This window comes from Tupaia chinensis, unplaced genomic scaffold (assembly GCF_000334495.1).
Source record: "Tupaia chinensis unplaced genomic scaffold, TupChi_1.0 Scaffold143609_1, whole genome shotgun sequence".
Lineage (NCBI taxonomy): Eukaryota > Metazoa > Chordata > Mammalia > Scandentia > Tupaiidae > Tupaia > Tupaia belangeri.
In genome coordinates this window covers 482,467-495,390 of record NW_006203455.1, presented here as the reverse complement: position 1 = coordinate 495,390, position 12,924 = coordinate 482,467, and the positions used below count along the sequence as shown (strand labels likewise).

At 37.6% G+C, this 12,924-nt stretch overlaps 1 pseudogene; it reads left to right on the top strand.

Moving 5' to 3' along the window:
* The first annotated feature begins 1,286 nt into the window (after positions 1-1,286).
* Positions 1,287-10,882, top strand: LOC102478129 (transmembrane protein 186-like; annotated as a pseudogene).
* The last annotated feature ends 2,042 nt before the right edge of the window (positions 10,883-12,924 follow it).

Here is a 12,924-nt window from a genome sequence, read left to right as displayed (position 1 = left end):
TAGGAAAACATGTCTGTCAACCCCACCATCCATCAATAATTAATCTTAACATTTTTGGGTGCATTCTTCTAGATATTTTTCTATGAATATTTATTTTTATCTTATAAAGAATAAAGGTGATTGTGTATATGCTCTTTTGTAACTCAGTATCTTCATTGAATAATGTATTGTGATGATTTTTTTGTTAGTATATATACTTCAGAACCTTAGCAGAAGGAAGTACCATATTCCACAATATGACTCTTAACTTTATTTAGCCAATCTTCATTTTTAAACATTAAAGACTCTATTTTAATTTTTTTAGCCTGGTAAATTTTTCTAGCCCCATGTGTACCATTGCTGAGGTTTTATCCAGAGATCAAGGGCTGTGCCTTTGGAATTGGACACCTTCTGGGCAGCATTCAAGGAAACAGCAAAACCTAAACTCTCATTCTTCTCTCTTGCATTCATTCCTTTTTACACAGTTTCAATTGCTAAGTGATTATAGTTTATGTTTATGGAGTAAGTTTTAGGTTAGTTACCTCCTGGTAACATAGGATAGCAACTCAATTTAATCAGTTAAATTGTATTAAAATTACACAGACTAATAGATCAGTTCAGAAAAGAAGCCTTAGGCCAGTGACTCAAAACCTTAGTTGCATCTTAGAGCCACCTGGGAGACTTTTAAAAAATCCCAAACCAGGCAATACTCTAGTGTTTTAAACCAGAGTCTCTGGGCAAGTGTCCTGGGTACCATTTGGTATTGCAAAGCTCTGCTGATAATTACCATGTACAGCCAGCCATGGGCATCACTGGTTCCATATTAGATCACTCTCTTTTTCTGAATATAAAGTTTCTTTTGACTTCTCTGAACTTTGGAATCAAACAATGATGGAGATGGGATGGGATCTTAACTGAAGCAGGAATTATTGGATAAGGAGGCCAAGTCCACCTAGAATGCTGCTTCCTTCCTTCTTCTGAGGCACAGGCTGGAGGTGTGGTAGGACAGGAGCTGACCTTGATATCTATGGTGTCAAGACTTGCTTTGCATAAAGATAAACTGTGCCCTTGATAGTAGCAACAACAAAAATAGCAATAGTCTCTACAGTCATCAAGTTGTTGAATGTTCCCATCTATGAGGTGCGGTGATCAGCCCCAGACAGTAGAGAGTAGAAAGGAAAAACACACACTTGGAGTCTGATGTCGGGTTTGCTGTCCAATTTTAGCTCCCAAGAGCTGTGTAACCTCTAAGGTATAGCAGCCTCTCCTCCCTTATCTTTAGGGGATATGTCCTGTACTCCTAATGGATGCCTAAAACTGTGGATAGTACCAAACATTATACTGTCATCCGTCAATATCTGCTGGGGTTCAAGGTTACCATCCACCCCAATCCCCACGCCAACCTCACAAATACCAAAATCAGTGAGTATTCAGATTCCTTATATAAAATGGTGTAGTGTTCGGATATAATCTACTCACATACTCCCATAGACCTTAAATCATCTCTAGATCACTTAAAATGCCTAGTATAATGTAGCTGTTACATAAGTAGTTGTTATACTGTATTGTTTAAGGAATAACAAGGGGAAAGGGTCTGTACACACTCAGTATAGAGGCAAATGGGGCAAGTACAGCTACACAGCAGCCCCCAGCAACATTGGAACATTTTTCAGTCAAGGTTGGTTAACTCTACGGATGCCGAGACTGCATGCACAGAGGCCAACAATATACGTTGCATTGTGTTTCTCCCCCTCTGGTAACTGCGATATTGACTAAGTGACTAACAGGCAAGTAACACATACAGCACAGATATGCTGGACAAAGATATGATTCACATTCAGGGTGGAACAGAGCAGGATAGCTGTGCCATGCATGATGGTATGCAATTTAAAACATGAATAGTTTACTTCTGGAATTTTCCATTTAATATTTTTGGAACATGGTTGACGGTGGGTGACTGAAAACACAGAAAGCAAAATGACAGGTATGGGGAACTACTGTATTGGATTTCTCTGTGCTTCAGTTTCTGCATCTGTGAAATGCAAATAACGATACCCATCTTTGTGCTGGGATGAATAGATTAATACTCAAACAGCTTTTAGAAAAATGCCTGGCACTCAGCAAAATAATAGAATGGTAGTTCTTAAACAGAGGTAATGTGGGCCTCCCCCAACTCCCCTAAGGGACATTCGGCAGTGTCTGAAGATGTTTTCAGAGGTCACACTGAGGAGGCAAGGGTGTGCTACTGGCCTCTAGTGAGTAGAGTACAGGGATAATGGTAAATATTCTACAGGGCACAGGACTGCTCTTCACAGCAAAGAATGATTTGACCCCCAATTCAGTAGTGCTGAAGTTGAGATATCCTGCAGTGGATGTTGACCGTTTAGTTATTTGATCATGAGGAAAGTAAAGTTGAGAGACAGAGAGAGAGCAATTTATTTAAAGCCACACTGCTGGTGGAATTGAACCCAAGCTGTAAGATGCAGATTTGTCTGCCATGCTATGAGAGCATGGTCTAAGAACACGTAGGACTCAGTTCACTTCTACAGTATGAGCACTTGTTGACCTTGTCTCTGGTTTTTAAGATGAGGTTAGGACCAGCGGCTTTTGGTCTACAGATGATAGTGACACAGAGAGAAAAATACTATGTTGGAAATGCTAACAATCATCTCCAGCTCTGATTTCCATCACCTCTGACCCTTTTACCTTTATTAAGGAGATAAAGAGAATGGAAACTAAAAAAATAATGTAAAGGGTGATATAAATGTCAGTGTAGGCTGTTTGGGATTGCCAGAAATACAGGGATGGATGTGTGCCTTCAACAAATGTAGGGGGTGTCCCAAGATTTACTCTTTCTGGACCACAGCCTGCCAGCATACGTGTCCCTGTACATTTACTGACGCAGACTAACCACCGTCATGGATTTAACAACAGTACATATTTCAATTTCTATGCTATTTCATTCATTCTCTAGAAATCATGAGTAGACAAGAGCTATAATGAACAGGCTGATACATTGCATCGGGCTTCCACAGTCCAGACAATTTAAAAGCCAGTGAAATTAATAAAAGGTACATCAAAGTGTGCTTTTTCAATCTGTTAGAGGAATGGGAAATTGCATAACACCTACTGTAGAGACTGTAATAAGACAGCACTAAGTGACAGACTTTCTTTGCAAGTTTATGATCATGTCTGGGTGCCTATTATGGACTTTAATGAATCCCTCTTAAAGCATTATTTTCACCAGAGGTTTCTTGGAGCAGCTCTCAGGCTGGGACACCGGCAGAGAGCTGGCCCATGTCCTCGCCCCAGACCCACTTCCCTTTTGTGTAGCACTCACCCTGAAGAGCTCTTTCTCCATTATGCATCTCTAGTATAAATCTAATTCTTCACTTGCCTTTTTGTGTGTTGAAAACTATGTTCTCCCCATGCCCATTTTTCAGCCGTATCAGCTATGTAAATCAGCACATCTTCTTGGATTGATTTTCTTTGTGAGTCAGGAGCCATTTGTCGTGTTTCTGCCTGGGAGTGTAATTTGAGCTGTTTCATTGTTGAGTTTTTCAGAGGCTATTTTAATTTCCATACAGTAGATATTCTTTCTTTCATTTCTCCCAGATCACAATCTGTTTCTATAGAGAATTGATTCTGCATTTGATAATAGCCTCACTTACAGTTATTCTGGAGTTTCCAAATGCCAGACTTAGTAAGTATGAAATGCATGTACAGCATGACAGTTTTCAACACTTCTGGAAAGGGACATAATGCTTTAATGTAGGAATAAAATTGCCTGTCTGGTAATGGAAAATTGAGAACACAATGATCATCGCCTTTTCATCATAAAAACATGAAAAAATTAAATGCAACAATGACACTGTATTGTAAATGGCCTATGTCTCATAAATGTGAAAAGAAAATCAATCATATTTAAATTAAAATGGAGATTTTTCATGGCATATGATGATAATTTTCAATATGATTTTAGTATATTGAAAATAATCAGCTATAAAATATTTTGCTAATATTTTACAGAAATGTAAATGTATTTAAGTCTTAGGACCACTAAAAGCTTTCTCCCTCTCCTAGATCAAAAATAAAATTAAAATATATTCATTCATTAAAGTAATACAAACATCCTTATTTTCTTTACCTATGGGCAAAACATCACAAGGATGCTTCTAAGTAAAGGTTTATATATTTTTATTCAATTATAATAATTAAAAAATAATTGTCAGGAATATTAAATGTTATATAAAAATTATATATTTAATATATTAATTTGCACTGAGCTTCTTGCATCATGGCCATTTATTCAAGGTTTGAATACAGAAAAATTGAAATTTAATCTGTGGAAAATACATTATCTAAGTATTAAAACCAATTAAAATTTTTTTAATATATTCAGTCAACTCATTTAAAATAATTCAGCCTTTCATAATAGTAATTAGTCAGACTAGATATTTAAATTAAATTAAATTAAAAATAATTTTGTTAGTTGTGAACAAATGTGTTAAACTTTTAAATATAATCATAACTTAATTTTAAACTGACAAATTCTAGTCTTTAAAAAATAGTTACAGAATTGTATGCATTACATCTGAAATTGATGATGTAAAAACTAAAAATTATTTTCTTTATTCAAAAAATAGGAAGAACATTTTTAAATAAAAATGCCTTGATTACATATAAGTATGTTGGAATTGCTGTTAATTTGGGCATCTAAAACATCTAGAATAGCATGGGCCAATAGGGTTGCTATTAGACACATGTACTTATTTAAATTAAAATTAATTAAATTAATTAACTAATGAATTAAATAAAATACATTAGAATGACAAAAATCTTAAAATTATCTTAAATTATAGGCAAAATATAATAAAGATTTAGTTATAAAACAAACTATATGTAAAGGAACATATGTCGGTTAATAGTGCAAATCAGATTTTTAAACATGTTATTTCATGCTTACTTATTTCATTGGTCAGAGGAATAGCTGTAAAACAAATAACGTTTTAAAATATAATCAACTGCAGTTTTGTTTAAACTCAGGATTCTAAGTATGAGATAATAAAATTTAAACTAAATCTTTAAATTAACTAATTTCCTATAGAGCTATTACCTATCTCCTCCCACCTTTCCTCCTGATTCTAAAAGTTATTTGTTTTTCAGTTTTTAACTTTATACAAATGGAATAAATTTGTATATGTTCTTCTATGATTTACTTTTTCTTTCCAAGATATATTGTTGAGACTCATACACATAGTTATGGTTCATTAGTTTTTACTATTGTATGTAAGAGCTTCCACTGCAAAAATATATACCGTAATTTACTTATTTTATTATTAGTGGGCATTTGAATTATTATTTTTCTATGATAATCAGTACTATAAAGGACAATTTTGTACATATCTTCTAATACATATGAATAGTAAGTTTTCTCTGATTTACATAGAAGTAGAAATGCTAGGTTGTTGGGCATGTGCATGCTTAAATGTTCTAGGTAATCTCAAAATCATTGTACAGGTTTACATTAACTATCAACATGAGAGAGCGTTACTTTTACTTCGTATTTATGCCAGCACCATGAGTGAATAAACTTTAAAAAAACTTTCACTGGTCTGGTGGCTGAGAAATGAGATTTTCTTGTGGCTTATGATTTCCATCTTCATGATTATTAATTGGGTTGATTGTCTTATCATAGGTTAATGTTTTTTGTTGTTGTTGTTTTCTCCTCTTTGAAATGCTTCACTTTTTTGCTGACTTTTCTATTTTTAAAAATTTATATTTATTTATTTGTAGGAATTCTTTATATATTCTGGATACTAATCCTTGTTGGATGATAAACTAGAATGCTTTAATAATGTTAACTAATAGTTTATTATTGGCATCCATTCTACTTGGTGATGCCCATGCTGTACTTGATAGTAAATACTTTTAATAACATCTTTATTTATTTATACATCCTACAAATAACTTTCTCCACTTGGTAATCTATTGTTCTACTTCCTTTTTGTTGTCTTTCAAGAAACAGAAGTTCTTAATTTTAATGGAGTCAAATTTATCAATCTTTTCTTATAAGGATTGCATATTTTTTTGACTTGGTTAATAATTTTTTTTCTTACACTGAGGTTATGAAACTCTTATCCTGTATTTTCTAATAAAAGTCTTAAAGTTCTGTCTTTCACATTAAAATTCTTGGTCCATTTGGAATCAATTTTTTTGTATGTTGTAAGTTAGAGAGATCTTTTCAGCCTTTACCATTACTAACAGATTGTCTCAGCCCTCTCTTTAAAGATGTCCAAATTGCAGCATGAAAGGCCCCAGCTCTCTCTCCCTGCATGAGTCATCTTCCTTCTAATGGTCAGAGGTCCCTGCTCACTGTCTGTATTACCATTTTCAATTGATGCTGCTACTCCCTTTGATCATTTCTATTCCTATTTCTACCCTGCATTTCTTCTATGTACTCTTCTTATTTCTGGACTCCACCTAAAGAAAGGTTCATATTTTAAAGACATTGCCAGGTGATTTGTCTTTTCACCAAGCATCTTCTTATGATTGTTAGAGACCTTTGGTTCTTGAATTTATCATCTATTTTACATGCTCTGTAAATATCTTCTTTTTATTTTACTTACATTCTTTTTAATTTACATTCTACCCTCTCATCTTTACTGCTTTTGGAAGGCTGCTCTCCAGAAAGTGGTGGTTTTATTATAGTCACATCTAAGATTTGAAGGACAGATCTAATGCACAATCCAACATCTCTATTCTGCTGATTGATTGATAGGATATAAAAGAGTTGAAGAGATAAACACTCCTTTCACCCTGGAGCTCCTAAAATGCCATGGCTGATGGATAGCAGACCCAAGACCAGATGCGAGGGTCCAGTAAACATGACCACATGCTGTGGCATAGTGGTTGGGGTGCTTAGGTTTGTTCATGGCAGGTAAGGTTTACACCCCAAATCAGGTAGGTAGTGACAATGTAGCTTCTTCCTGAAATGGTCAGTATCTTCTATCCTGACCAATTAACCATCTAGACAGATCAGAGTTGGTCAGGACCTAAAGAACTGACCTAGCTGTGGCAGTTGATTGGAACGGCTCTTGGCAAAGCCAGAAAGAGGCAGCCAGTCCTAGGGGATCCAGCTGAAAGCCACAGGAGATTCCTCTTCAGAAGACAGAATATAGAGTTATTTGAGTTTGAGACTAAGAACTAAGTTGTTTTTATGGGACAGGATAGTAAATGTCTCAGAACTTTATTTCATGGATTGAAGTTTCCTTCCCGAAAAACGTGAGAAATGGGGTAAAGTTGCACAACTAACTTCTATGTCCACTAATCAACTTCCTTTTTACACACAAAACATCTCTTGCTTGCTTGTTCCCAGTTGGTCACATGTTGCTGCATATTTTTTCTTTTAAGTTTAGTTATTTATTTATTCTGTGAGTGAGAGAGACACCAAGAGAGAGTGACAGCAAGACTGGACTGCCAACAGGGTCTTGATGTCACAATACATTGCCTGTCTCAGTTAGCCCTGGATCATAGGCATACTTGTCTCCATCATACTCAGGAAGTCTTAGAAGTGAACCTAGAACCCTCCCATGTAGGTCAGCCTCACAGAGTGTTGCATTTTGCAGTAGAGCACCCATCCAGCCCCTGCTGCATGTTTTCTGAAAATGTTTGTTTTTCATGGGCCACCCTATAATCTGGTTAGGGAAACCGATCCTGAATGGCTGACTGTGGTCAGAATTCCAGCCCCAGTGGCTTGAAAAATATGCTAGGGAAACCGATCCTGAATGGCTGACTGTGGTCTGAATTCCAGCCTCAGTGGCTTGAAAAATATCCTGAATATGTCTATGTATGTACCAAATCACAATAAGATGAAGAAAGGGAGAAAAGTGACCACCCCCCATTGTGGGGTGCTCTGTGGTGCGCTCCTCTCTCTCTCTGTGTGTGTGTGTGTGTGTGTGTGTGTGTGTGTGTGATGAATGCACATGCCTTTGGCAATTAGTTCAATTAATTATATATATAATTATAATAATATAGATTATATAATTATTACATATATATGTACACACATGTATGTATATATATATTTAATATAACATACATGTATGTTTATATGTAGCGGTTTCCTCATAAGAGCAAAAGAATACAATTAGCAAGACAACTGCCTTAGGGTACTCACTCCATACACCTTACCCTACTGCCACAGAAAGCTGTGATTAGAAGATTTAAATATTTTTCATTGCTCAGGAAATTATTGAACTGTCACCATCTAGGATTTAAGACTTTCCCAGAACACATACCCTTACTAATACTATTCAATCATTCATTTTATCATGTGTTAATTCAACAATCATTTAATGAACAACTGCTCTGTGCTAAACACTATTCTAGGATCTGAAATGAAGTCAAGTTTTATGTATGGAAAATGGAGGCAAAAAAAAATCTTCCACATGCTAATATTTAGGCATTGTACAGATTTTTGAAGCAACAAAGGCGATTTTTATGTGACAGGAATTTCTCAGAGCTACAGGAAGGCTCATAAAATAGAAAAATTTCTTAATTCTCTGTGGGCTACTAAATATAAAAGGTTTTCAGGTCAACTTTATAAAATTCATGACTCCACAAAGACCACATCATAGAATCACAAACTCACTTATGAAAATGATAAGGGGCCAGATAAACCAATGAATTATACAGAGGCCATATACTGTCATACATAGCTTTATAATGACAATAATCTCTTTTCTAAGCCTTTGGAAGACTTGCGAAGTATAACCACTAGCCCTCTGCACCTTGGAATTATGATGCACCTTTAGGCCATTTGTTCAAATAGAAGCAGGACAGAATATGAACTCTATGGGGAGTGAAAAAATGCTCCTCCTTTTCCACTGCATTGTTCATGTCATCCTCCAGTTCCTAGTTTTTCTGGCTTGAGCCTTTAATGATATTCAAGAAAAAGTACTCTCTCATTTGTAGGACATAATGTTCTATTTACTGAATGGTCCTGCTTTTTCATGACAAAGTACTTGTCTATTTGAACATGTTTAGTTTTGGATGCACTCCATTCAATATTGAGCTTGAAGTTAATAAGTGTTGGGGGCACAGTGTCCATGACCGGACATTTACATAATGGATATTATGTCTTTTTGGCTCAGCAATCATCTAATAAATTAATATTAAACAATAATTTCCAGGCTGCTGAGCACATGGTGAATGTCCATCCTTCATACTCTAGGCTTAATATTCTCCTAGTCTTTTTCTACTCTTGAGACCCAGTAATATGCCTCATGGGACAATAAAACAACATCAGAAATTGACACTATGCATTGAAGAGACAAATGTTCAGTGAGTAATTGTGCAGCACATGTATATTGGCAGAAAGAACGTCTTGCCTCCTTATTATGACTTCTTCCGAACTATTAACACAGTGCTACAAACAAACAAAGAATCCTTCTTTATGAGATGATGCCTTGTATTTTTATTGGTCCCATCAGTGATGACACTCTTTTGAGATTAGCAATGATAACTTCTTTTAATAGTTGAAAGTCATTGTACACTTATATTTTTTTTCAGAGAACATTGTCGCAGGGAGAGAGAGAGTGGTTGAGGTCGTCAAAGTTTTATAAAACACCTTAGAAATGAAGGTCATTGCATAGAAAATAACACACAGTAGTGCTGATATCCTTTCTCTAGCTTTTAGAGTTAAGAGCCAAAATTCCTACAGTGTACCTTTCCTACCCAGTTGTTACCATCTGTCTAGTATCACTATATCCCTACATATAAGCAGAAGGCATATGATATATTGGAGAAGAAAATGAAGGGTCAAGAAATTAAAAGTGAGAAAGTACATCTTATACATAAATCTTACCTGACAATTTTGCCAAGGCACATCTTAGATCTTAATTTTTTAAAAATGTTTTGGTTTTTTTCTTAATATAGAAATAGTTGAAGTCCTCATTAATCAAAGGTTGGAAGGATAAATATGTGCCTTTACAGTGGAAATATCTGAGAGGCACCCTCTTGACCCAGTGATCAGCTTTTGCATTACTAATAATGAGACAGCAGTGTCTGCATCTTGTGGTGAGGCAATGTGAACTCACTTCCTCCCCATAAAGCATTCTTCATCTAACTTTTCATTTACAACAAGTACATGGAATAAATAAATTTGTTGATGAGATCATGAGGAAATGATCAGGCAAATCCAGAAGATGGGACATCCTACAGGACAACTGGTCTTGTTTACTCAAGTCATTAAGAAAAAACTGCCAGCCCTCCTCTGAGCAGTGCTGAGGTCATGGAGGGCCATCTCTGTAGGGGAGGCTTCTCCACAGACTATGGTGTTGCAGTGGCCTAGAGGATTCCAAGACGGAGGTGGAGAGCAGGTTGCTCACCTCAAAGCAGAAACCACCAAGCACAGAAATAGAGAAATTCCAGATGACCTACCATTTTCACGCCATCAGAGCCTTTGGTTATTTGTCTTGGCTAAAGGTGGTACAGACTGCCCCGACAGCGGTGGCCCTGCCACCAGGTATTACTCCCAGGACCCCATGACTCTCAACTCCCTGTTTTGCAAGTGGGATCACTGATCACTGGCTTTGCCCCTGGCCATGCTGTGCTGTATGAGCTATTTCCTCCAGAGGTTAGTGGGCATCCAATAGGTGAATGAGTCTGGCACCATGCTGCAGGTTGCTCACCTGACCTTCTGTGACTGGTGGCAGGACATATACTGTCCCGTGACAGATGTGATACCCTTGACAGAAACCAAGGATCAGCCCCAGGAGTTATTCATGCAGATCCATTAGTAGAGTGGGAAACAGTCCTTCTATGTCACTCTGCATATGGATGCATCCTGGGCAGAGCACGTTTCACACAGGTGTTTCGTATGCTGAACATGCTCGAGTGAATCAGTGGGAGCCAAGCCTTGGGTAGCCCTGGACTGCTGGATCTCTGACAGGAAGCTGAGAATATGGGCAAGGCTGAAGAAAGGAATCAGGGTCCTGGAAACTGTGCCAGGGCCCCTGGGAACATGTCTGTTGGAATAAGAAATTCATAAACAGAAGCTAGTAACTCGGTTTAGGCCAAAGGCTTGATGTGTGAATTCTTACCGCACTTGAGTATGATACTCAGTCAAATAATGCCAGAGGTTGCTGTGAGGAGCCAGTTCTTTGTGAAAGTGTGCCAGGTTCACCTAGACAGTCCACTGCCATGAGGTTGGAAGACAAGAGGAGGCAGGGAGAGCACAAGATTTGGAGTCAGGAGGCTTGAATTCTCATAGTTCTCAGCTTGTGATGGGGAAGGGTACTGACTTCTGCAAACCTTGTTTTCCACATCTGTGAAGTGGAAAGTCATGCTTGTCTTGCAGGATAGGTATAAAAATAAACAATAAATGCCAAGTGCTTTGCAAAGTTAACAGCCCAGAGCAAGTACTGAGTGTTTGGTCAGAGGTCATGGCATAGTGAAAGTTTTACAGGGAGGCTTCAGGTAGTCAACAGAGATTTCCTGAGCCCTTCGCTGTGTCTGGAACCCTAGAGTGGCATTCCCTACCTATCCTATCCCCCTTGTATAAACACATTGACTGAAGCAGGGATATTGTCCTTGAGCACAACACCCTAGCCAAGATTCAATTCATCATCCAGAAGCATGGGGGCTCCCACATTAGAAGGCTGTATTGTAGTAAAATAACATGGATTGTATACTGGTGCATTATTTTATAAAGTCGGTTATATGAATTACCCTCTAGAGTTAATCATAAATATTTATTATGCTATTTGGAACAGAGTGAAGAGGAAGGAAGAGATAATTTTATGATTTTGCACTCAAAAATAAAGAAAAAAGCTAAACATATTATTTAGCCTACTTGTCTTCTTTTAACCAATTTTAAGTGTTTAACTCAGGGACATTAGGTATGCTAACAGTGTTGTACAACTATCACCACTATCCAGTTTCAGAATGTTTTCATCATCTCAAACAGAACCTCTGTACCTATGAACCAATAACTCCCCATGCTCTCCTCCCCTCCAGCTCTTGGCAACAATCGATCTGCTTTTCATCTTTCTGGATTTGCCTATTCTGGACATTTTATAGAAATGGGATCATGTAATACTTGTCCTTTGTGTCTGGCTGCTTTGACTCTGCTTAACGTTCAAGGTGCACTCATGTTGTAATGTGTCAGAACTTGATTTATTTTTTCATAGCTGAATAATACTGCATGTACAAACCACACTGCATTTTTCCATTCCTCTATTGATGGGACACTGGAGCTGTGTTTACCTTTTGACTATAATGATCAATACTACTGGGTACATTGGTGTTTTTAAAAAAAAAAAAGGTTGGGGAGCCGGCCAGCAGTTCCGGGCACCAGGCAGACTGAGGCTGCAGGCCCAACCCTTCCGAATCTCCACCCATCCCCACCGTTCCTCCTCCTTGGACCCCAGGTTTGTTGTCTGGGACTTTAAGGCGAACTCCCACCCCACCCCACCCACAATCTGGATCGAGCCGCCAGCAGTTCCAGGCAACAGGCGGACTCAGGCTGCAGGCCCGACAAACCTGGTCCTGTCACTCACCTTCTGACCCTTTCCCTCTAGCCTTTGGATTCTTTGAATTTTGGTGATTTGAATAGCGTGCGGCGCGCGTTTTCATTTTGTTTTTCTTTACTCTTGGGGTGTTGCTTATTAGGTCAATTGAAGTCTCACCTTTCCTTAGAAACAGTGAGGACTTTGGGCCATCCAGGGTAGTGGCAACAGTTAATGGTAATTGTGAGCAACAGGTAGGCCAACCATAAGGGAAATCATCAATTTTCTAAGCCCGTACAACTTTTAACAATCAGAGATACCTTAAATAAGTTAGGAAGAAACATACAGATTACCTGATGACTAGGAACAATCGCAGAGGCTCAAGAAATATGAGCAACCAACAAAAGGCCTCTCCCTCAAGGGAAATCATCAA